The sequence below is a fragment of the Lissotriton helveticus genome, chromosome 5_1 (assembly GCF_964261635.1).
Source record: "Lissotriton helveticus chromosome 5_1, aLisHel1.1, whole genome shotgun sequence".
Lineage (NCBI taxonomy): Eukaryota > Metazoa > Chordata > Amphibia > Caudata > Salamandridae > Lissotriton > Lissotriton helveticus.
Genome location: NC_136065.1, coordinates 1,813,431,161 through 1,813,458,585, shown reverse-complemented (window position 1 = coordinate 1,813,458,585; position 27,425 = coordinate 1,813,431,161). Strand labels below are relative to the sequence as shown.

General features: G+C 46.8%; 1 protein-coding gene across 3 annotated transcripts in view; it reads left to right on the top strand.

Moving 5' to 3' along the window:
• The window catches only part of MEIOC (meiosis specific with coiled-coil domain), a 1,190,863-nt gene that overhangs the window by 190,603 nt on the left and 972,835 nt on the right, over nucleotides 1-27,425 (top strand). The window lies entirely within an intron of this gene.

The window sequence follows — 27,425 nt, the reverse complement described above, 5'->3', positions numbered from 1 at the left end:
ACCAAAAGGCTGTACTGACTGTATACCAGCCAGGGCAGAAGGTGTGGGTGCTGGAGCCAGTGGCCCCAGCAGCTCTGAAAGACAAATGGTCTGGGCCCCACACCATCATTGAGCAAAAGGGAGAGGTTACCTACTTGGTGGACCTTGGAACTCCCAGGAGCCCTCTCAGAGTGCTCCATGTTAACAGGCTCAAGGCATATGTTGACAGGAAGGACATGAGCTTGCTCATGGCCACAGATGAGGGACAGGAGGAAGAGAGTGACCCTCTCCCAGACCTGCTCACTCAGAATCCTGATGATGGATCAGTTGATGGTGTTGTCTTTTGTGGCAGCCTCACTGAACAGCAGCAACAGGATTGCAGGCAAGTTCTGCAATCCTTTCGACATATGTTCTCTCTGACACCCAGCCAAACTGATTGGTGTACCCATGATGTTGACACTGGAGACAGTCTGCCTGTCAAGAGTAAAATCTACAGACAGCCTGATCATGTTAGAGACTGCATCAAAACTGAAGTGCAGAAAATGTTGGAACTGGGAGTCATTGAGCCCTCAGATAGCCCTTGGGCTAGCCCAGTAGTTCTAGTACCAAAGCCTCACACCCAGGGTGGTAAGAGAGAGATGAGGTTTTGCGTAGACTACAGAGGCCTCAATGCAGTCACTAAGACTGATGCCCACCCAATACCAAGAGCAGATGAGCTTATAGATAGATTGGCTTCTGCCAACTTCTTAAGCACATTTGATTTGACAGCTGGGTATTGGCAAATCAGGTTAGCTGAGGAAGCCAAACCCAAGACAGCATTTTCTACCCCTGGAGGGCATTATCAATTTGTGGTAATGCCCTTTGGACTGAAAAATGCACCTGCCACCTTCCAAAGGTTGGTGAATCAAGTCCTCACTGGGCTGGATGACTTCTGTGCAGCATATCTTGACGATATTGCTGTCTTTAGCTCCACCTGGGAGGATCACCTGGTCCACCTGAGGAAAGTGTTAGAGGCCCTGCAAAAGGCAGGCCTCACTATCAAGGCCACAAAGTGCCAGATAGGGCAGTCACAGGTTGTATACCTGGGCCACCTTGTAGGTGGAGGCCAGGTTCAGCCACTGGAGAGTAAGATACAGGCCATCAAGGACTGGACTCCTCCAATCACCCAGACTCAGGTTCGAGCTTTCTTGGGCCTGACTGGGTACTATAGGAAGTTTGTCAGAAATTATGGGTCCATAGTGACCCCCCTTAATGACCTGACAAGCAAGAAGATGCCAAAGAAAGTTCAGTGGACAGCAAGCTGTCAGAAAGCATTCAATGACCTAAAGCAGGCCATGTGCACAGCACCTATCCTCAAGAGTCCAGATTACTCCAAGCCATTCATTGTCCAAACAGATGCTTCTGAGTTGGGTGTGGGAGCTGTTCTGTCTCAACTGAATTTTGATGGTAATGATCAGCCTATTGCTTTCATTAGTAGGAGGTTGACACCCAGAGAGAAAAATTGGTCAGCTATCGAGAGGGAGGCCTTTGCTGTGGTCTGGGCCCTGAAGAAGCTGAGGGCCTACTTGTTTGGCACTCACTTCACCATTCAGACAGACCATAAGCCCCTCTTGTGGCTAAATCAGATGAAGGGTGAAAACCCCAAACTGCTTAGGTGGTCCATTTCCCTACAGGGGATGGATTTTACAGTGGAGCATAGACCTGGGACTGATCACAGCAATGCTGATGGGCTCTCCAGGTATTTCCACTTAGAGCAAGAAGACTCACCTGGTCAAGGTTAGTTTATTGTCCCAAAGTTTGGGGGGGGGTCATGTAGGAGAGTAGGGTCTGCAATCCTATGATCACCCAGATTTTTTGCTTTTTGCTGCACTGGTTTACGACTTTCCCTGGCTGTGGGCCTGCTAATCAGACCCACAGCCTAGCTGTTCTCTCTATCCAAATTGTACTTAGGTACTGAATTGGCACTGGGCCCTCTCCAAGTCCCTGTACCCAGGGCTGAGGTGCACCCAGAAGTCTCCCAGGGGCTGAAGCATGTATTATGCCACCCCTGGATTGACTAACTAAAACTGACACAACTGGCTGCACGACAGCTGGGGCAAGGTGGTGTACTCACCCTTTGCTTTAGATATGGTATACCTATATCTAACCCTAAAATGGACACACAGATCTCCTATCAGTCACTCCTATGGCAGGCCTTAACAATCCTGAAGGCAGAGTGCTTGGAATCGTGTGAGATAGTGCTCTGGCATGAGCTGAGCCTGTCTGCGGCTTTCGGGATCCATCCCTTAGCCGTTTCCATGATATCGCATACCATATACTCTTAAGTGCATTATAATCCTCGCGGTTATGTGCCAACTCTGGTATCGCTTTATCAAAACATGTCGAGTAAGGTGTCATACGAATTGGAATACTAACCCCTCGCCAATTCTGGCGACGGGGTTAGCATTCCACCCTTCTAGAGGGACACGACATGTATGTAACCCCTAACCCCGGTTAAAGTCAGACAGAGCCTTAGCATCCACAAAATGGATGCTGCCACCGAGACACAAGTCTGCCCTCCTGCTGCTGGGAGTCCTCCCAGAGCAGGAGATAAGGACAAAGGGTTTCCTGCCAGGGGCGGTGCCAGCACCGTCCCAGACAGGGTTTTGTGTATTGTAGGTAGGCAGGGCTTTAGAGGAAGGTGACTGCACGTGGCACCCCGGTGCTCACTGTGCATAGGCTGGCTGGAACCAGTTCCAGGGTCACTCCAGACCCTGTGCTGGGGAAAAGCCCGCCAAGGAAGTGGGTGTAACCACCCCCCTCCTAGTCCCACCCATAGGGCAGGACTTAGTCGCGTGCCAGCCCCCTTTTACAGGATAAAGGTAGAGACTGGCCCCCTTCCAAATCAGATCATCTTTGAATCCTGAAACTACTTTCTGCGAAAGGAACTCAAGACTTCTTCCTAAGATTTCTCCCTTGTGACTAAGGAGTAGTCACCCTGCATCCGCAGGCACCATCCAAGAACACTGCGGTCTGCTGTAAGTCCTTCCTCCGGAATCCGACTGCCCAGCTCGACGAGAACCGGCTTCCCTGGCACCTCTGACCTCTACCCACCTCTACAGCCCAGCTGAGAACCGTGGGTGCGACGAGACCTCAAGGGACCGGCCATCTGTAAGACTGCACGACTTCTTTCCAGCAAGCCCGCCGAGTAATCTACTGGTGAGTGCTTTGGGGTCCGAGAAGCCCCGACTCTGAGCAGCTCCAGCTCCGAAGTGCAGCCCCCCAGCATCTCCACGATCTGCGTGGGGCCCTTCTGCTTTCCGCTGCTCACCGCGTTGTTTGGCTACTAGCCCGTTGGCTTGTGGCCTTCCTGACGACGCCCGACGACATTTCTGCTGCTGGTCTGGTTGCTCCAGGCTGGCCCTTGCTCCCTTCCAGAAGAGGAGCACCCTGGACCCTCCTGGTCCACTCAAGACGCCATTTTGAGTCCACCGCGTGGGCTTGAATTAGCCAAGGCTTGTTGCCCAATCCTGGGTAACTTCGACGCCAACGACTTCATCCTTCGTGGGACAGCTCGCACCTCCATCCTGGTCGCCGACAACGCCTCCTGGTCCGAGAGACTGCAGAGCCCAGCAGTGCCCACTCACCTGACTGCGGTGACTTCGCCCGGTGCCATCCTGGTGCCCACTTAATCACTGGCTAGTGATTCAAGAACTTGGTCCCCTCTGCTTTCAGGTTTTCTTCTTCCTTGATCCAGGCTTGGATCCATCGAACTTTCCTTCACTGGTCGCCTGCCAGCAACTTCTTCCTTCCAGGCTCCTGGTCCGGCAACGAGATCCCCGACGTCTTTTCAGACCTATGCAGCTGCAGCCCCTGGGCTAGGTAACTTCGGCACTCCGGTGTCCCAGCATAGCCTCACTATCCAAGGGTCAGGATCCACTGTCATTTTCTCCCTACCAGGTCGGGTTCGCCCGTGAACACTAACTTTGTGAATTCTAGCTTCCATAGACTTTGTCCCGCATCCCGCGTGAGAGTGCACACTCTGCACCCGAGTCCCCTGGGTCTCCTAGTAGTAATCTAACGATTCCCTAGTCCAGTCCTAGCGATTCCAAAGCCTATTAGAACTGTTACTTACCTGCTAGTAATTCGCATTCCACTTTTAAAGTATATGGTTTTTCGTGCCCCTCGGGCATTTGTGTATAACGTGCTAACTTAAGTATTTTCGTAAGAGTTTTGTTGTGTGCCTAGCACCCTGTCCTCATAAAGAGTACAGGGTTGTTGTGATTCTAATAAATACATTGTTTATTTTCATAACACTTGTGTGGTGTCCTTTCACTGGGTGTTCAAGGGGTAATGTGATGGTAAAACAGCTGGCTTAACACGCCCTCTAGAGTCTTAGCCTTAGACTGCTCGTATCCATGCTACTAGGATAGCTGGTCTATAAGGTTGACTTGCAACCAATCATCAATAAGGGTTGTTTGGACTGATATATAGTGATCACTAGAATAGTGAGCACTGCACATCAGGCCAACTTCTCACAGTGTGTTACCTTGATATTTGTATTGCGTATACTGTGTATATGTCTACTGTCATTGGTCTGTCCGTGTGCCTCGAAGGCACGGAAAAAAGGGCGGAACTGATGTCATCACGCCGGCGTGGGCCTATTGTAGGCTTCGGTGACGTCAGCGGAGTCGCGTGCGATGCCGTGCCTCTATGACGTCCAAGTCCACGTCGGCGCGAAGCTACAAAAAGAATTTCCGAATGTTGCTGACGCAAGGGGATATTCACAAGGTGAGGAATCCACAGGCAGATATTGTATCTACCAGAAAAAGCGTTACCGAAGGTAAGTAACTTGTTCATCAGTGCGCCTGTCTCCCTTCAGTGTCATATGCAGTGATAGATGAGACCCCTACCAGAGCCAGGATCTAGTGTGATAGGGTGTTAGACTCCTTTGGCTGCTGCTGAAAGTTCGTCCAGATCTCGCAGGCCATATGGGAAACCTTGGCGTACTGCAGGAACTGTCCTGGATCCACCTGGAACAAAGGACTAGCCTCTTCCATTGTAGCAAAGAAGCAATTCAGGTACAGATCCCCCACCTTCTGGCTGCCGCTAGCTGTCCATTGGGACATATCCAGCAGTGACTGTATGTGCTGAAACAGCTTGAGCCACCCGTGAGAGAGAGAAGACTAGCATACAGTGATCTTTGTAAAACTAGTTTTACTGCTAATTCCCAGACCTTCGCTACTTGTCTCACTATATATGGATTATCTAGCTGCATCATTGCACCGTTCATCAGTAGCTTGGGATGGTCACTTTCCTCCATCAGTAGACACGTTTTCCTATTGCTGCCATCCACACACCACAACGCCGCGTACTGCATGAGCCCGCCATGTGTTAAAGTTGCAGGTCCAAGAGTCCCAACCCATCCTCCTCAGTGTCCAGTTCCAGGATATCCAATTTGACTCAGCTTCCCTTACCCACCCACACCAGTTACATCAGGAGGTTATTGAGTCCTGTGTACATATATTTCGGCAGAAGAAATTGTGCACCACGTAAAGACACCGGGGCAGAATCGACACCAGCATGTCTCATAACCGAATGGAAGTACGTGAATTGTCAGTAATTGTTCCATATTGAGGTCATATTGAGGACCCGGTGTGTATGCAATTTCTATACCCAAATACCGGTACTTCTGAGTCCCAGAATAGTCCCGCCTCGGGGAGGTCATCCTCTGATGAGCCGCCAGGCCCACCAAAGGTAAAAGTACCATCTTATGGTTGTTTACGCGCAGTCTGGATGTCCATCCTAAGTCCTCCACTATTCCCAACATCACCGGCATTGAGCTTTCCACTCGTTTCAAGTAATTGAGGGTGTCGTTGGCATACATCAAAAGGGTATGGACTATGTTCCAGCCACGTATAAACCAGTCTCCAAGATCCTGTCTGGGGCATATCGCCAGTGGCTCCATTGCCAGAATGAAAAGTGGCAGGGACAGGGGACAGCCCTGCCTTGTACCCCTCTCTATATAGAGAACCTTGTGTTCGAGGCATGTGGGCTGCTGAATTCATATCTGCATAGATCGCCGCCTAGTGTTGGGTCCGGATGATTGCACATTGTTGTCCTGGAAGAGTCTTCGAAGTATCACGAGATGGGTGGCTCCTCCCTTGGACTACAGTGCGCATGGGCATCCTCTCCATCCCCAGATTGTTTTTCTCCGCCATTGGGCTCAGATGTACTTTCCTACTCTCCAAGTTCGGAATCAAGAAAAACTTTTCAAAAGGCCTTCGGATCCGTCGGTATCGTTCAGCGATCGGTGCCGATACACCTTTTCTACCTCGGTTGCACTCCAGTCGTCGAATCGGGCCGTGAGGCCTTCTCGACACCACGTGGACCGACCGTCGATGGAACTAAGTCCATTCAAGTACTGCCCTCAGTGCAACTCGAAGTTCCCGCACACAGACAAGCACCCAGTGTGCAACAAATGCCTATCTCCAGACCACAATGAAGATAGTTGCCTAGCCTGTGCCCAGTTCCGATCCAAAAAGACTATTCGGAATCGACGGGCGGCGAGGCAAGAAATGCGACGGGCGGCGCCAGAGCCCGAGAACATCTTCGGGGATGAAGATCTAGCAAGCGCCGAAGACTCAGATCGAGACGACGGACAATACTCTGAGCCCGACTCCAAATATTACCCCGAAGAGGGAGTACTGATAGTCGATCTCGTACTATGATCAGGACATCGTAGCAGTTGAAGACGACTCCGATGACGGCGAGGGGCGAACCGTGAGTACACCGCCCCATATAGACACTACACCTCTATCAGAGACTCCGGTCGAGGCATCGCCAGCAGGCCTGAGCCGAGACCAACAACCTCGTTCTACAGCCCCGCCATCACGCCCGGCTAAGAACATATCCAAAGAGCCCTGTGAGAGACGTCACACGACATCGGTTCCATCGAAACCGAAACTTGTCGAATACTGTCTTTGGACCGAATTACTTCGACCTGAAGGTATCAAAGCCAAGGGGCGTCGACCCGAAGGCCACAGTACCACTGCAACCTTCGAAACCGAAGACTGTTAAGTCGACATCCAAGACCAAAACAGTCGAGTCGAGCTCCAAGTCAAAGGCCGTCGAGTCCACCTCGAAGCCAAAACACGGCGATTCGACACAAAAGCACGTCGAATCGACCCCCAAAAAGCACGTCGAATTGAGCAAATCAGCCTCAGGTATCGACAAGGGGAATAAACCAGTCGACGACAGAACAAGGCCTACGCGCAAAAATGCAGTCGAACCGAAACCAGTCGAGCCGAAGCCCATCGACACAAAATAGGGCGTCGACCCGAAGCAGCAGGCTCTAAGACTACATAAAGAGACTGTCGAACCGACAAACCCGCTCGGTCCGAAAAAAGTTGTGAAGCCAGCAAAAGACGTTCAACAAACAAAACCTGTTGAAAAACAACCAAAGGTGATACAACCACCAAAAGCGGTCGAGGTGCCAAAAACCATCGACCCGAAGAAACAAAACCCCAAAGTTGTAACACCAAAACCAAGGACTGTGGAAGAGGAGCTTCTTCACCCAGATCCCTCCACGGACAACCAGTCAAAAATCTACATTGATCCAGTGACTGGTAAAGTGACTGTCTACACTAAAAAGAAAAGGCCTCTACCAACTGAAGACCTTACCAGGATCTCCTTAAAGAAGAAAAGAGACTGTGCTACCTCTCCTATACTCTTTGTACCAATCACTCCTGCTATGCCTACCACTCCTTATACCCCAACCTCACCAACACGCTCTGACTACAACTCTGATGAAGATCAGGACGCAGATATAGGGTTTGGTTATCCACAAAACCCACATACAGAGCCAGACACACATCCATGGGGTGGAGGAGGGGAACCAGACAATGAAGGGATTCTGCCTATTACAGACCCTGCAGTATACCCTACTAAACGATCACCAACAGAGGATACAGTTGCATTTAATTCTCTGTTAGATAGAGCAGCAACCTACCACAATGTAGAGATGCACTCTGATGCGGTTGAGGAAGACTTCCTCTTTGATACACTCCCAACGTCTGAAAGACACATTAAAACACTCCCAATGCTAAAAGGGGTGTTAAAACACGCAAGTGACATTTTTAAGGACACTGCTAGAGCCCGGGTCATAAACCATAGAATTGAAAAGAAATACAGAGCTGCTCCTATAGATCCTACATACATCAAAGGACAGCAACCCCTAGATTCCTTAGTGGTATCAAACGCACGTAAACGTGCAAACTCACAGACTACTGGTGAGACTGCACCTCCAGATAAGGAATCCAAAATATTTGAGGCATCAGGCAAAAGAGTAGCGGCTCAGGCAGCGAACTCATGGCGTATAGCCAATACACAGGCCTTGCTATCCAGATATGATAGGGCGCACTACGACAGTTTGGAAGAAATTATCCAACGCTTACCTGATCCCTACAAACAACAAGCAGATGAACTTATACAAGAGGGAAAGCTCATCACCAATGCACCCATTAAGTGTGCACTAGACGCGGCAGACACAGCTGCCAGATCTATCAATACCAGCGTGCTCATAAGGCGACACGCATGGCTTCGTATATCAGGCTTTAAGAATGAAGTACAATCTACAATTCTTAATCAGCCAATAAACCCAGACTTTTTATTTGGTCCAGCAGTTGATTCAATTATGGACAAAATGAAAAAGGATGCAGAAACTGCAAAATCAATTGGAGCTCTTCAGTCCCAACAACACAGGGCTCCTTTCGTAGCTCCAACTATAGGGGAGGAGCGCGAGGAACATCACAGCAATCCTCCAACTACAAAAGTAACACACAATCAACATATACCAAAAACACCAGCAGGGGCGGTTATAGAGGAAACAATTCCAAGGGCAGAGGTCGTGGAGGCAATGCAAATAGATCCTCCACTAACACAAAGCAGTGACTTCTAGTCACTCCCCCCAGACCATATAACACCAGTCGGGGGAAGAATACAACAATTTCAACAAGTCTGGTTAAATATCACCACAGACAAGTGGGTCAGGCAAATTATCCAACATGGCTATTGCCTAGAGCTCACCTCAACTCCACCCAACATTCCACCCATGCACCGTCCTATGTCACAAGAACATATAACATTACTTCAGCAAGAGGTCATCAGTATGCTGCTAAAGGGGGCCATAGAACCAGTCCCACTGCAACACCAGGGAACAGGAGTATACTCACTATACTTTCTAATTCCAAAGAACGACGGGTCTCTCAGACCAATATTGGACCTCAGGCCCTTCAACCTCTACATTCTATCAGAGCATTTTCACATGCTCACTCTCCAACAAGTCTTACCATTGCTTCGCCAGGGAGACTTCCTGGCAACTTTAGACCTCAAAGACGCATATTTTCATATACCAATACACCCTGCGCACAGAAGGTATTTGAAGTTCACCATTCAAAGGCAACACTACCAATTCAAGGTCCTGCCATTTGGGGTGACAACAGCTCCAAGAGTGTTCACCAAATCTCTAGCTACAGTAGCAGCACATCTCAGAAGGCAACACATACATGTGTACCCTTATCTGGACGACTGGCTAATACACGCGCCAACAGCCCAGCAATGTGCCAACAACATGTCAAAGACCATACACCTACTGCACAGTTTAGGATTCTCACTAAACTACCCAAAGTCACACCTACAGCCCTCCCACGTCCAACAGTACCTGGGAGCAACAATAGATACACTATCAGCAAAAGCATATCCCAACACAGCACGAGTCCAGGGAATGCAAACGCTAATACAAAAGTTCAAACCCCAACACTCACTACCAGCTCGAGTGTTTCTGCAGCTAATAGGCATATGGCCTCCTGCATATTTATAGTCCCTCACGCCAGACTACATATGCGCCCGCTACAAGAATGCCTAGCAAGGCAGTGGAACCAGGCTCACGGCCAATTTAAAAGACCTAGTGTTGGTGACCAGTCCGGCATACAACTCTCTGCATTGGTGGAATCCACAAAACCTTTGCAAAGGTCGACTGTTCCAAGAGCCTGTCCCACAAATAGTATTAACAGCGTACGCATCCCTACTAGGATGGGGAGCTCATCTCCTACACTACACAGTGCAGGGACTCTGGACTGTACAGCAAAAGAAGATGCATATCAACCTCCTGGAGTTGATGGCCATCTTTCTAGCCCTAAAAGCTTTCGCGACACTTACGCAACAAAGCTGTGTTGATCCGGACGGACAACATGACAGCTATGTATTACATTCAAAAACAGGGAGGAACACACTTGCCACAGCTGTCGCACCTAGCTCAGGCAATGTGGAAATGGGCCATTCAAAGGAACATTTTTCTCATGGCAGAACACCTCCCAGGGAAGGACAACCAAGTGGCCGACCTCCTAAGCAGGCACAGCCAACAGATGCACGAATGGGAAATTCACCCCAAAGTGCTCCAACCATTCTTCCGGAAGTGGGGTCACCCGGAAATAGATCTGTTTGCCACAAGCGAAAATGCAAAATGCCAGTACTTTGCCGCCAGGTTCCCACATCCGCAGTCGCAGGGCAATGCGATATGGATGAACTGGTCAGGCAAATTTGCGTACGCTTTTCCCCCAGCTCCACTAATACCGCTGGTGGCACACAAAATGTAGCAACATTTACTAACTCTAATCCTAGTTGCTCCCACGTGGTCGAGGCAACCATGGTACACAACGTTCCTAGAACTGTCAGTGGTGCCTCATCAAAGACTGCGACTAACACCCAGTCTTCTAACGCAGAACCATGGCGAAATCCAACACCCAGATCCCCAACAGCTGAACCTAGCGATCTGACTCCTGAAATCCTAGAATTTGGATACCTCAACTTGCCTCCAGACTGCATGAATATTATCAAAGAGGCAAGAAAACCCACTACCAGAGCATGCTATGCGGCAAAGTGGAAACGTTTTGTCATTTACTGTAATAACAATGACATTAACCCTCTTGAGGCTTCCACTCAAAACATCATTTGCTACCTATTGCACCTCCAACGCTGCAATTTAGCTTCTTCTTCCATCAGAATACACCTAGCTGCGTTAGCAGCATATCTGCAAAACAGGCAACACCTTTCACTATTCAAGGTGCCAGCAATTAAAGCATTTATGGAAGGACTCAAACGCGTAATTCCTCCAAGACACCACCTTCACCATTCTGGAATCTAAACTTTGTTTTAACCAGACTAATGGGACCACCCTTTGAGCCATTGCAGTCATGTGAACTACAATTTCTTACTTGGAAAGTGGCTTTCCTTGTTGCCATTACTTCGCTTCGAAGAGTTAGTGAGCTACAAGCCCTAACTATTCAAGAGCCATTAATTAAAGTACATGCAAATAGAGTAGTTCTTAAAACAAACCCTTGTTACCTTCTCACTACAACACAAGGGTAACCCTATCTCAAAAACAGGTATAGCCAGATGGATAGTTAAGTGCATACAAATATGTTATTTGAAAGCAAAACGCACCTTAACAGTCCCCCCTAGAGTGCATTCCACACGTAAGCTAGGGGCATCCATGGCTTTCCTAGGAAATATTCCTTTACACGAAATTTGCAGAGCAGCCACATGGTCAACCACACATACATTTACAAAACACTATTGTGTAGATGTACATTCAAAACAGCAAGCTGCTGTAGGACAGGCTGTTCTCAAAACTCTTTTCCAGACTGCTGCAGCTGGCACGGGTAGCCACCGCTAAGGGAGGTACTGCTATACATTCTATGCACAGATGTGAATTCAGCAGCCCACATGCCTCGAACGGAATATGCTACTTACCAGTATGCATCTGTTCTTGGCATGTAGGGCTGCTGACATTCATATCGCCCACCCACCTCCCCGGTGCCTGTCGCAGCTGCAGCATTCACTCTTTGCATGGACATCTCTTACTGTACTATACTCCATCTCTGCCACAATGGCGAAAAACAATCTGGGGATGGAGAGGATGCCCATGCGCACTGTAGTCCAAGGGAGGAGCCACCCATCTCGTGATACTTCGAAGACTCTTCCAGGACAACAATGTGCAATCATCCGGACCCAACACTAGGCGGCGATCTATGCACAGATATGAATGGCAGCAGCCCTACATGCCAAGAACAGATGCATACTGGTAAGTAGCATATTCCATACTATGTTCGCAGTGTGCACCCTCACGATGGGCGCGGAGTACAATAGTTGCACCTAGGATAAGAAGCCCAGTCCCAATTCCATATGTCCCAACACCTCCCATAGGTACTCCAGGCAAGGGTGTCAAAAGCTTTTTTTATATTCACTGCCACTAGGGCAACTTCTATGTCCAGCCTCTGACCGAGCACATCACATGGGACAGGCTCCGGAGGTTCATGTGGGTATCCTGTCCCGGCATAAACCCACATTGAACATCACCCACCAGGTGCATCATGACATGCTGCTGTCTCATCGCAAGCACTTTCGAAAATGTCCAAACACCCCATGTACCAAAACATATGTCCCCTCTATATCTACTGCAATTGGAACGAGGCAGGTAGCCATTCAGATCGAACATCACACCACCTCCCCCCCCCCCCGACATAGTTTGAGTAAGTTGAGGATCAAAACTGCCCCTCCATTTCTTCTGGAATTTCTGCGCCTCCCCCTCCAGCAGATACATTTCTTGAAACATTGCAATATGTACACCCAACCTTTGTAAGAAGGCATTCGTCTCCCAGGACTGCACTAACCCACCAACCCAGTGGCATATCAATTACCAACATGCTGCATCTGGGTTTAGGTACCAACGAGCCTGGCATATCTTCCACCATATCAGAACCTCTTTCAGCGGAAGTTGCTGACGTGACCGTCCCCACCAAGGCTCAACCTTCCACCAAGGCTCTAGCTCTCCATTTACTGATGTTCCACATCAAGTGTGTCATTCTGGCTCACCACTACGCTGGTCTCCAGGTGCGTCTCTCTCCTGCGCCAGCCCCATCGCCTCTCTATTTATCCATTGCTAGGAAAACTTCAGGGAACCGAAGCGTACCTTCGGCCGCCTGGTTCTCCGATGCTCTACGCAAGGAAAAACAAATGTGCCGTAGAACGGAAAGGCACTGGAGGGCGAACTATAACACAGCAGAAAAAGGGTTCTATAAAACTGTCCTAAATCATTATATAAACTCATTAAAAACTGCTTAAAGCGAAAGCTAAAACTACCTCCAAAAAGTTGTTTAGGGCGCATCAGCTTTTAAATCTAAAGTTATGAATATTTGACGCTTTTATAGCCACGTCTGATTACAATTCCATAGAAGTGCCCCATTGTGCTGAATCTAAGAAAAACTACCTATGTTTGTGTGAGAAGTTGGCCTGATGTGCAGTGTTCACTATTCTAGTGATCACTATATATCAGTCCAAACAACCCTTATTGATTGGTTGTAAGTCAACCTTATAGACCAGCTATCCTAGTAGCATGGATACGAGCAGTCTAAGGCTAAGACTCTAGAGGGCGTGTTAAGCCAGCTGTTTTACCATCACATTACCCCTTGAACACCAAGTGAAAGGACACCACACAAGTTGTTATGAAAATAAACAATGTATTTATTAGAATCACAACAACCCTGTACTCTTTATGAGGACAGGGTGCTAAGCACACAACAAAACTCTTATGAAAATACTTAAGTTAGCACGTTATACACAAATGCCCGAGGGGCACGAAAAACCATATACTCTAAAAGTGGAATGCGAAATTACTAGCAGGTAAGTACAGTACTATTAGGCTTTGGAATCGCTAGGACTTGACTATAGAATCGTTAGATTACTTCTAGGAGGCCTAGGGGACTCGGGTGCAGAGTGTGCACTCTCACGCGGGATGCGGGACAAAGTCTATGGAGGCTAGATTTCACAAAGTTAGTATTCACGGGCGAACCCGACCTGGTAGGGAGAAAACGACAGTGGATCCTGACCCTTGGATAGTGAGGCTATGCTGGGGCACCGAAATGCCGAAGTTACCTAGCCCAGGGGCTGCAGCTGCATAGGTCTGAAAAGACGTCGGGAATCCTCGTGCCGGACCAGGAGCCTGGAAGAAGGAAGTTGCTGGCAGGCGACCAGTGAAGAAATGTTCGATGGATCCAAGCCTGGATCAAGGGAGAAGAAAACCTGAAAGCAGAGGGGACCAAGTTCTTGAATCACTAGCCAGTGATTAAGTGGGCACCAGGATGGCACCGGGCGAAGTCACCGCAGTCAGGTGAGTGGGCGCTGCTGGGCTCTGCAGTCTCTCGGACCAGGAGGCGTTGTCGGCGACCAGGAAGGAGGTGCGAGCTGTCCCACGAAGGTTCTTGCTGTCGACGTCGCTGGACCCAGGATTGGGCAACAAGTCTTGGCAAATGCAAGGCCCACGCGGTGGACCTAAAATGGCGTCTTAGCCGGACCAGGAGGGTCCAGGGTACTTCTCCGATGGAGGGAAGCAAGGGCCAGTCTGGAGCAACCAGACTAGCAGCAGTATTGTCATCGGGCGTCGTTCGGAAGGCCACAAGCCAGCGGGCTAGTAGCAAAACAACGCGGTGAGCAGCAAAAAGCAGAAGGGCCCCACGCCGATCATGGAGATGCTGGGGGGCTGCTCTTCGGTGCTGGAGCTGCTCAGGGTGGGGGCTTCTCGGACCCCAAAGCACTCACCAGGAAATTACTCGGTGGGCTTGCTGTGCAGAAGTCATGCAGTCTTGGCGATGGCCGGTCCCTCGAGGTCTCGTCGCACCCACGGTTCTCAGCTGTGCTGTAGAGGTGGGTAGAGGTCAGAGGTGCCAGGGAAGCCGGGTCTCGTCGAGCTGGGCAGTCGGATTCCGGAGGAAGGACGTGCAGCAGACCGCAGTGTTCTTGGATGGTGCCTGCGGATGCAGGGTGACTACTCCTTAGCCACAAGGGAGAATCTTGAGGAAGAAATCGTGAAGTCCTTTCGTGGAAAGTGGTATCTTGATTCCAAAGATGATCTGATTTGGAAGGGGGCCAGTCCCTACCTTTATCTGGGAAAAGGGGGCTGGCACGCGACTAAGTCCTGCCCTAGGGGTGGGACCAGGAGGGGGGTGGTTACACCCACTTCCTTGGCGGGCTTTCCCCAGGCCAGGGGCTGGAGTGCCCCTGGAACTGGTTTCAGACGGCCTATGCACAGTGAGCACCGGGGTGCCACTTGCAGTCACCTTCCTCTGTAGCCCTGCCTACCTGGAATACACAAAACCCTGTCTGGGACGGTGCTGGCACCGCCCCTGGCAGGAAACCCTTTGTCCTTGCCTCCTGCTCTGGGAGGACTCCCAGCAGCAGGAGGGCAGACTTGTGTCTCGGTGGCAGCATCCATTTTGTGGAGCTGAGGCTATGTCTGACTTTAACCGGGGTTAGGGGTTACATACATGTCGTGTCCCTCTAGAAGGGTGGAATGCTAACCCCGTCGCCAGAATTGGCGAGGGGTTAGTATTCCAATTCGTATGACACCTTACTCGACATGTTTTGATAAAGCGATACCAGAGTTGGCACATAACCGTGAGGATTATAATGCACTTAAGAGTATATGGTATGCGATATCATGGAAACGGCTAAGGGATGGATCCCGAAAGCCGTAGACAGGCTCAGCTCATGCCAGAGCACCATCTCACACGATTCCAAGCACTCTGCCTTCAGGATTGTTAAGGCCTGCCATAGGAGTGACTGATAGGATATCTGTGTGTCCATTTAGGTTTAGATATAGGAATACTATATCTACAGCAGAGGGTGAGTACACCACTCTGCCCCAGCTGTCAAGCAGCCAGTTGTGTCTGATTTAGTTAGTCAGCCCAGGGGTGGCATGATACATGCTGCAGCCCCTGGGAGACTCCTGGGTGCACCTCAGCCCTGGTTACAGGGACTTGAGAGGGCCCAGTGCCAATTCAGTACCTGAGTACAATTTGGATAGAGAGAACAGCTAGGCTGTGGGTCTGATTAGCAGGCCCACAGCCAGGGAAAGTCGTAAACCAGTGCAGCAAAAAGCAAAAATCTGGGTGATCATAGGATTGCAGACCCTACTCTCCTACAGTTTGTTCTCTCCAATTTCCTCCGAGGTGGTAGCAAAACCTATTCTAAGCCAAATCTGGATCACCAACTGACAAACTGCTGTCCTTAAAAAGATAGTGGAGGTGGTATGCCCTGAACTTACACAGATTATTAATACTATGTTCAACTCAGGCAGTTTCCCTTCCATATGGAAAGATTGTTCCATTCTCCCATTGTTGAAGATACCTAACCTGGATGTGGCCAATCCATCTAACTATCCTCCCATTGCCCGTCAACCACTCCCGGCTAAAATAGTTGAACAAATCATGAATAAGCAATTCATTCAGGACAATGATTTGCTCGATCATTCTCAGTATGGATTTCAACGGGAGCATAGCACAAACCCCTCTGATAAATGACACTGAAGAAATCAGAACAGTGATGGATGGAGGAGGGACAGCTGCCCTGGTTCTCCTCGATTTATGAGCCGCATTTGATACGGTGGACCATAAGTTGTTGCAACAGCGGCTAGAATTGATGGAGGTCTAGGGAATGACATTGACCTTACTGGCCTCCTTCCTGAAGGAAAGGAGATTTACTTGAGTCAAACTCTTTTTAATATTTATGTCACGGAACTTGCCCCTTTGATTAGAAAGTTTGGTTTTAGTCTGATGTCCTATGCCGGCGATACCCAGATAGTCGTAGCAGCATATAGAATAAAAGCTGCACCCACCGTACAGTTTCAGAACTGTATTAGAGAAGTTAACAGATGGATGGGATTGCATTGCCTGAAGCTTAACTCTGAAAAGACTGAGATTATAATCTTCGGTAATTTGAAACCTAGATGGGACAATCATTGGTGTATGGATTGATACCAAATTAGCACTGATAAAAAAAACTGAAGAAAATCATGCCATACATTCCTATGGATACCAGAAAGTTGGTAGTTACTGCACTAATCCAGGTAAAACTGGAGTATTGCAATGGTCTCTACCTTGGTATGCGTAAGCATTATCCAAAAACAGATGATTCAAAATACAGCTGCTCGGCTGTTGGGAAACATCCCCAAAGATGACTCAATCTCCAAGGAGATTCACTGACTTCACTGGCTTCCTATGGCTACGCGAATTGACTTTAAAGCTCTCTGTTTTGCATATAAAGATCTGAACAACACAGGACCTCTCTCTCTTAGAAATCTTTTTGCCTGCTACCATACATCCATCCAGACAGTTGCGGTCCTCAGGCGCAAGACTGATGAAAGTGCCAAGAATATACACCACAGGTTGGGGCGGCTGAAGTTTATCTTACAGTACCGCAAACCTGTGGAACACACTACCGGCTGCGCAGAGGAGCTGCCTACCTCACCATTTTTTGAAAAAAGTTAAAAACAAGGCTTTTCCAGAACTGATTTCCTGGGGGTGAATACTGCAGTCACAGCGCCAAGACACCTCTGGGTATTTGTGCGCTCAACAAGTCTCATTAACATTCTGACGTGTGCTGGGACCAACCACAAGCATCACCAGTGCCGTGCACCAAAAGTCGGTTAGCCCCCCGACTCGCCAGCCAGTCCCACACGCCTCGTTAAAAAAAGAGATTGCCGCTTGTGCAGTACCTTCAGTTTTGCGGGATATAGTCCCATGGCCTTTAGCTTTTGTTTTACCCCTCCTAACGTCTGTTGCAGCTTCTACACGCATTGCGTGTCATCAGGGAAAATCTGCGGTTCTCAAAGGTTTGATCTGCAGATGGCAGCCTACAGGTTTCATCTGCCTATTGTAGTAAAACAGACCAAATGCTTATATGACTTCAAGGAAGACACAAGGAAATTTGTACGCTCCATACCTAGTATAGATCATATATGGCAGGAAGGCATCAAGATAATAAACACCAGCATCTAAACCGCCCCGTGTTGAGAAGTATAGGGCTTCGAAGGACTCTCCATCTTGCCTCAAGGCATCCCAAGCTGGATTCAGTCATTTCTCAAGCTGGACAAAGACGCTCTATGAACCTTGCCACCCCGATTACTACTCCTCCGGATAAGGAAGGGCGTAGAATGGACATTTTAGGAAAAAGTTTTTCTTGTCTGGCAGCTGTGACAATTTGGGCAGCGAATGCTGTACCCATTACCTGTCGTATGACGCCAAATGTAGTCTGACATGGCAGGATTAATATACCTTATCCCTGAAGATAAGAAACAAGAGGCACATAAGATACTAGTGAAAGGTGAGCATGCAGCTTCAGAAACCATTGACTGTCCCCTTGACGTGGCCAATACTGGCTTTAGACAACTAGTGGGAGCTGCTGTTCTTAAACGTTAAGGCTAAATGAAAGGAACCACCTTTAGACCTGAGTTACAGACAAAGGTTTTGAATATGGCTTTCGATGGTGAGTCCCTTTCAGCAAGCATAAATGAGGCGCTGCTGGTGATTAAAAATGACATGGACACTGCAACGTCGTTGGGCACACCACAATACAGAAGGGTGCCTTTCAGAGGTGCTAGAGGGCGAGGATTCTCCACTTACAAGGGAGGTTACTAGAGGGCTCAACAGTATCAGCCATACCAGTCACAGTATTGACAATGTTATAATCCTCCATTTTACCGTCCGTCATCTACAGCTGGTTTCTCTCGCCAGGGAGGCCGCAAGCGAACGCCTCAACAAGGTCACAATTCAGGCAGAAACCAATGATCACGCCAGAGTACCAATCCCCCTCCCAGCCTGTGGGTGTGAAGATTTTCATCTATGTCCCCAAGTGGTGTGAAGGCCTCTGGGTGATGCTCCTTGTCACCAACGCTCACACTCTAGAATTCCTTCAGCACCCTCCAACTACTCCTCTCCCCCCCCCCCCATCTTCACTTACTACGAAAATAAACTTTGGTCATGCTAGTCAAAGAAGCGATAGAGGAGGGGCCAAAGTCCCAAACGGGAAAAGGTTTTCTCGTTTTTTCCTAATAAAGAAATCAGGAGAGTGGAGACCGTTTCTAGACTAAAGGAATCTCAACAAGTTTCTCAAGAGACAGATGTTCAGAATGGTAACGCTTCCCGACATCCTAGGTCGCTTAAATGAAGGATATTTCATGATCTCGCTCGACATGAAAGACACATATTTTCATATCCCATTCCATCCGAAGCATCGGAAATTCTTAGGATTCACAGTGGCTGGTACCCACTACCAATTCAAAGTACTTCCGTTTGGCCTCAAATCGGCACCAAGGATTTTCACCAAGTTCCTGGCGCCCATCAGCAGCCCTACGATCTCAGTGCTTCAAGTATTCCCATATCTCGACGACTGGCTACACAAAAAACCAACAGCACAGGAGGCCAGTCGAGCTAGGAGCACCTGCTTTCACATGTTCAGGAAATTGGGACACACTGTAAACAAAGAGAAATCTTCTTTCCATCCAATTCAAGCCATGTCCTTTCGGAAGTATCCATAGATGACATTCAATGTAAAGCGTTCCTATCTCACGAAAGGCAGATATGTCTGCAAATGCTTGCAAAGACCATATCAAAAAAAGGGTCAGCTTCTGTGCGAATGTACAAGTCGCTCCTGGGTGTTCATCAGCAATAAATCTGGTGCCACTAGCCGGACTGAAGATAAGGCCTCTTCAAGAATTAGTGTGGCTCCATGTGAATTAGTGTGGCTCACTGGTTAGAGGCGGCAGACCCGAGAGCAGAGGACGGCCCGGGACCAGGGTTCGATTCCCGGCGCGGCAGGTTTCTGGACCAGGGTCAGCGGACTCGATAATTCTCTCGCCTCGGTGCCCACTCTGATCAGCGATCACACTCGGCAACTCTGGGCATTAGCTTGCCTCATCTTCACTAACGGCCCCACCAGACCGCCGGGGATGCCTGGTCTCACCCTGGAGATACCCATTAAGGGACCATCTCTCAGGGAAGCCAGGAAGGGTTTCGCAGCGGTCGAAGCGCCTTGGGACCCTACGGGTAAGTAGTGCGCTATATAAATGCCTATACATTTACATTTACATTTACAAGAAGAGCTACAAAAGCAATGGCAACAGGCTTCGGGATTCTTCGAGGATGTGATTCAGATCACCACACGAATGGTAAACGCACTGCAATGATGGTGTTATGCACCAAATCTTGTGCAAGGCCTTGCTTTTCTCCAGACTATCCCAGACGTCATACTGACAACAGACGCCTCCATGCAGGGCTGAAGGAGGTCACCTGCAAGAATTACAAATCCAGGGCAATTGGTCCTAGGCGCAGAAGCATCATCACATCAACAGTCTAGAACTCAAAGCCATATTCCTATCTCTTCAGGCTTTCTTGTCGAGAATAGCGGGCTCCTCTGTGCTGGTACGTACAGACTATACGACCAGCATCTACTACGCCAACAAACAGGGAGGAACAAGATCCATTACTCTATCTCAGGAAACCCAGGAATTATGGGATCTGACGACACAGCAAGGGATCTCTTTAAAGGGCGAGCATGTCAGATGTCTGCACAATACTCTGGCAGACACGCTGAGCAGAACTCAGACCAGTTGTCACGAGTAGCAGCTCGAGCAGTAACAACTCGATAAGATATTTTGAAGGTGGGGAAAACCATAGTTGGAACTCTTCACGATGAAGGAGAACGCCAAATGCCAGTTTTATGCCAGCAGATTCCCTCTACCAGGGTCAAGGGGGAATGCCCTTTTAATGCGATTGTCCAGGATATATGCTGACACTTTTCACCCATCCCGTTAATTCCCAGGGAATTAACCAAGATGAAGTCGGAAGACTGTCATCTGATACTGATAGTGCCGCGGTGGCAGTGTGTACTGGTTCCAGGAGCTACTCCTGCAATTGGAGTCAAAGCCCAAACACCTGCAGCCATCTCCATCTCTGTTATCGAGGGACAAGGGCCAAGTGAATCATCCAGACCCGCATTCTCTTCATGTGCATGCATGGCACCTGAGTTCTTAGAATTCAGGAATTTTGATATCCCATAGGAGTGCTGGGGAATTATTGCCAAGTCCCAAGCAAATAGCACTATCAAGACATACCACCTAAAATGAAAGTGATTCTGTTTCTGGTGCAAGCAAAACAACCTTCACCTGCTTCATGCACCTCAGGTGCAGATTTTACCGTATCTCCTCTCTTTGGCAAAATCAAATCTCACTTTCTCTTCTGTGAAGGTTCACCTGGCTGCTGTTTCCCGTTATAGGAAGTCTCCTCAAGTTCCTTCTCTCTGTGCCTCTAGTCTTATAAAACAGTTCATGAGGGGTCTCTTCCGTGCATTTCCCCCCGTGCGTGCGCCCCCTCTGGAATGGAAGCTTAATGTAGTTCTGGCACAGTTGATGAGACATCCGTTTGAATCAATTCACAAAGCACAGCTCAAGTTTCTCATCTGGAAGGTGTCCTTCCTACTGGCTCTCACATCTGCGAGGAAGGTTAGCGGAATACAAGCTTTTACAATCAAGGAACCTGTTCTGCATTTCACGGAGAACTATGTAGGTCTTTAAACGAACCCTACTTTTATCCCAAAGTGCCGACACAGTTTCACCTCAACGAACCATTGATATTGCAATCCTTTTTCCAAACCCATCTAGCTGAGCAGAATGGGCTTTGCATATGTTGCATATGAAGAGATGTTTAAAATTCTACCTGCATACAACAAAAGACATAAGAAAAACAGATCAGTTACTGGTCGCTTATGGACAAGAAAAAGAAGGAACCGCAGTAACTAAGGCCACGGTTGCCAGGGGGGTCTCTTCTGCAATCCAATTCTGTCCCAACAAGGCTAACAAGCCTCTAACAACAAGAAATAATGGTCACTCCACCAGGAGAGTTTTTACGTCCGTAGCTATTTTTGCTGGAGTGGCATTGAACAAGATATGCCGTGCTGCGACATGGAAAAATGTCCACACTTTTACAAGACATTACTGTCTACAGTCTACAGAGTGTGAGGATGCAGCTGTGGGCCAAGCAGTACTGCATCATGTACAATTAAGGTCAGCCGCTTTATTTGATACAAGAGGACATTTTTCTTTTATCTTACTTAAAGTTACCAATATGAGAGCGTTCCAGTACATACATCTTGAATAGTAGAGTATGTTATGAATACAAATGTCACTGTTATATTTCAATAGCTTTGGGGGTTATGAGTTACATGTCTCCCTCCTTCCTCTAACGACAGTTTAATTTAGGGTTCTGCTTGCTATTCTGATTCAGGCATGTGAATCTATGAAAGATAACTCAATACTAGATAAGAAAATAGGTTACTTACCTGTAACTATGGTTATCCAGTATTGACATCTTTCATAGATTCACATGCAACCCACCCTCTTCCCCGTGGAGGGAGTTCTCTTTAGTCTCTAGGATTCTTACTTCCAACTTGTGCTTAGAAAATCTGAAGAGAACTTGCTTCTGCTGGGAGGGTGCTAACAGCTGATTGGCTGGATTCCAACATTTTGTCCTTTTTTAAAAAGGACATGGATAGGCTATTTTTGGATTGCCTTGGGCCATTATAGCCTATGAAACTTTTAAAGCACTGCTTGAATATGATAATAATGGGACCCCCTCAAGACTAGATAGAGTCAGGGAAGGAGGGGAATGAAACTACATACCATAAAGAACAATATACCCTTATCTAATACATGAGTTTGATATAATTGTGTTTCAAATCATAATTAAATATTGGTGACAGAAAACACAATAATGACTTATATTACTTCAAAAAATATATGATTTATTTCATTATATTAGATATAGATCCTATTTGTTTGCATCAAATAACATTTCTTTATATATTGAAAATTACTATTTTTTATAAAGACAAAACATTTTTATATAAACAGAACCAATATAGAAAAGACATAACATACATGAAGATTATACATAGTTCATAACCCCTGGAGCAAAGAAGAAAAACATCAACATATACACACACTCATAACAATCTCAACAGTTTAACTCTAACTGCATACATTCCCACACCATTTTTTAAAAAAAAGGAAGTTAATTCATGAATACAGGTCTCCAAGATCAATGTGAGACCCCGCACTTGGTCGACGCGCGTTTCGGCGGCTCAAGGCCACCTTCTTCAGGACCACTTCCAATAAAAGCACCCAATTATCCAGGGGATATAGATATATGCACAAAATATCGTAGATACAGGAGGGATTATAATGAGGTTCACCTATGTCGAGACAAGATATTCACAATCTGTACATCATCCAATACTTCGGTCCCCATCTCGACGACGGGGAATGATTCAGGCATGTGAATCTATAAAAGATACCAATACTGGATAACTGTAGTTACAGGTAAGTAACTTATTTTTGTCTATTTCCTTGTCTCTGCCTAGAAGGAAACACAAAAATAGACGGGCAGCTGACGTCCGTGAGCCAGAGTGGGTACCATATGACTCTAGTGACATCACCATGGCATCACTTCTGGTGCCTAGATTGAACCAACGGCCACCTACCTACGCAGGAGAGCTTTAGAAAAGTTACTGTATCCAGTAATCTGCCTGGGGATATTTAGCAGGTGAGAAATCTACAAGTTGACTAAGTATTCACCATAAAGAACATTATTGGAAAGAAGTAATGTTTTCATTTAGCTGATATAGAAACTCCATGTTATCGTATTTTCCACTACCCATTGAAATTCTGACTGGAAGGTAAACCTTTTAGTAATGGCAGCATTACAGATAAAAGCCTGCTTTAAGGCATGAGCCTTATGTAGCTTAAAGATACTTTGAAGATGACCAACATCTGGACTCTATTTACTTCCTTCACCAGCAGCATAAAATGGATGACTGTAAAAATTGCCTCAAATTTGCACATCTAGTCCTGAATGACGGGGAAGGCTGTCTTCTCTGGTGGCTGCAGAAAGGTTAGTGATAATAATGGGACCCCCTCAAGACTAGATAGTCAGGGAAGGAGGGGAATGAAACAACATACCATAAAGAACAATATACCCTTATCTAATACATGAGTTTGATATAATTGTGTTTCAAATCATAATTAAATATTGGTGACAGAAAACACAATAATGACTTATATTACTTCAAAAAATATATGATTTATTTCATTATATTAGATATAGATCCTATTTGTTTGCATCAAATAACATTTCTTTATATATTGAAAATTACTATTTTTTATAAAGACAAAACATTTTTATATAAACAGAACCAATATAGAAAAGACATAAAATACATGAAGATTATACATAGTTCATAAACCCTGGAGCAAAGAAGAAAAACATCAACATATACACACACTCATAACAATCTCAACAGTTTCACTCTAACTGCATACATTCCCACACCATTTTTTTTAAAAAAAGGAAGTTAATTCATGAATACAGGTCTCCAAGATCAATGTGAGACCCCGCACTTGGTCGACGCGCGTTTCGGCGGCTCAAGGCCACCTTCTTCAGGACCACTTCCAATAAAAGCACCCAATTATCCAGGGGATATAGATATATGCACAAAATATCGTAGATACAGGAGGGATTATAATGAGGTTCACCTATGTCGAGACAAGATATTCACAATCTGTACATCATCCAATACTTCGGTCCCCATCTCGACCTGAGTCCTGTACTCTCATAGACTAATAAGTTCTCTTCTTCCGCTGAGTTACTTGACTTATTTCGAAAGCTTCAAGGGCTACAAGATGTACACACAGAGTCTTGTTGATCCCAAGTCTATTTATTATCTTTTATAGGGGACATGACGCTCCTCTCAGTGTCCTTGCCCGGCGTTTAACCACTCATGTATACCGGCCCGTCTCCAAATTAAATCGGACCGGGGAGCTCCCGTAACTCAGCGGAAGAAGAGAACTTATTAGTCTATGAGAGTACAGGACTCAGGCATAGAGGGACCGAAGTATTGGATGATGTACAGATTGTGAATATCTTGTCTCGACATAGGTGAACCTCATTATAATCCCTCCTGTATCTACAATATTTTGTGCATATATCTATATCCCCTGGATAATTGGGTGCTTTTATTGGAAGTGGTCCTGAAGAAGGTGTCCTTGAGCCGCGGAAACGCGCGTCGACCAAGTGCGGGGTCTAACATTGATCTTGGAGACCTGTATTAATTAATTAACTTCCTTTTTTTTTAAAAAATGGTGTGGGAATGTATGCAGTTGGAGTGAAACTGTTGAGATTGTTCTGAGTGTGGTATATGTTGATGTTTTTCTTCTTTCCTCCAGGGGTTATGAACTATGTATAATCTTAATGTATTTTATGTCTTTTCTATATTGGTTATGTTTATATAAAAATGTTTTGTCTTTATAATAAATAGTAATTTTCAATATATAAAGAAATGTTATTTGATGCAAACAAATAGGATCTATATCTAATATAATGAAATAAATCATATATTTTTTGAAGTAATACAAGTCATTATTGTGATTTCTGTCACCAATATTTAATTATGATTTGAAACACAATTATAACAAACTTGTGTATTAGATAAGGGTATTTTGTTCTTTATGATATGTTGCAGAAGGGTTAGTGGCAAGATGTCATCAAATGAGGAGCCAGTTCCATAACATCAAAACTATGTAAAAAGCTACAGACAAAATGTTTGAGGCATGTGTGCTGTAGATACACATGCTTTGCCTAAGTCCGCCATCTAGTTTTGGGCTCGGATGATTACAAGTTGTTTTTGTTCCAAGAAGTTTTCTTCGAGTTACGAGGCTGTGTGACTCCTCCTTTTGGAAATTCTGCGCATCGTCATCATCGCCATCTTCAGATTGTTTTTTTCCGCCGACTGGTGCAGATGTAGTATCTTGCGCTCCAGTTCGAGACTCCCTTTGGGACGTTTATTCCCATTCTACTGTATTGTCTCGACCCGACTACTTTGCGTCTCACACAACCTTTCTGAAACGGGTCTTTGGCTCGCTCCCTCTGGGCGCGCCCATTCGGGCTAAGACTTCTCCATTTCCACACTTACGGAGAATGGAACGCACTCCCTTCTGTTTCTGTCCGAAGTGCCACTAGAAATAGCCTCACACTGACCAACATCCCGTTTGTAACTTTTGCGTCTTACCCGAGCATTGAGAAGACTCCTGTGAGTCTTGCAAATCCTTTCAGTCCAAAAAGACCCTTTAGGATCGACGTGCAAGACAACAGACAATACAGCGTAAACAAGCAGACGCTGTCCTAGACATCTAAGTACAACAAGAAGAGGAAGAAGAAGCTTCTGCGGCACAAGAGGAATCACTCTCCATCCATGATTCTGAGTCAACGTCCCAATCCGAAGATGACTCGACCATTTTGCAGTCAGTATAAAAACAGACAGCGAGTACTTCTCCCTCTGATCATAAGTCCAAACCAATGGTTTCTACCGAAAAACCCGCTAACAGCCTGCCACGGCACGTAAGCCGGACGTTTGGCCTACTGCAGGGGCCTCCACCTCGGCTATATCCGAGGCCATAGCACCTCAATCTTCGGTTTCCGCACCGAAACAAAGCCTACAAATTTCGTAACCGAACATTTCTTCGTCAAAATCAAAGCACCCACCAAGAAATACTCAGTTTTCCATCCAAAACTTCAAGAGTCAATTCTCTAGTAATGTCATCAAAAGCTCGATCCGAAACAGAAGATATTGCAAATTCAGTCTGGAACTAAGAAAATAACGATACAACCACCAAAACAACACACGTCTAAGAAGCAGTTGAGTTTTGAAGAGTCATTGACCATTCCTGTTCCACCTTTAAAGAAGAAGAGGAAGGATGCTGCAACCAGTCCATTAGACATTCATATTCCCACTTCACCATTGCCACAAACACCTCCTCCACCACGTACTCCACCACCTCACTCACCACATTTTTTTGAGGTAGGTAACAGATCCCCTTAGCCTACTAACGGGGAGGATCAGGATATCCCAGATGATACGCAACCAGGGGATCCTTGGAAAATGTATGATATTTAACCTCAAGCAGACACTGATCCTGACTTCTATCCTACTCGCTCATCACCACCTGGTGATGCCTCTGCTTATCAGGACATAATAGCACGTGCAGCAACGTTCCATCAAGTTCCTCCAAAATTTCAAGGAACAGGAGTATATTCACTATGGAAACCACAGATTGTAACCAAAGGGCGACCTTTTCAGGACCCAGTTCCCCAAATAATACAACAGATGCTTCCCTAGCAGGTTGGGGTGCACATCTCCACAACCTCACTATTCAGGGAGTATTGGAATCCAAATACAGGAATCTCCATATCAATCACTGAAAGCAACAAGATATTCATCTAGCAATGAAAGCCTTTCTACCTCACCTACAGCACAAAGCTTTCCTAGTTCAAACAGACAGTATGACAACATTGTAATATTTACAAAAATAGGTGGGGGAACTCTCTCCAATTAGCCATCATTATTTTCCCCCTGAAAGATCTGTGCTGATTAAATACCATAAGTTTTGTCTTTGCAGCATTGATTTTAAGGCCTCTCAAAAGACAAAACTCTTCATAGCGGTTGAGGGCACGCTGCAATTCACTAGG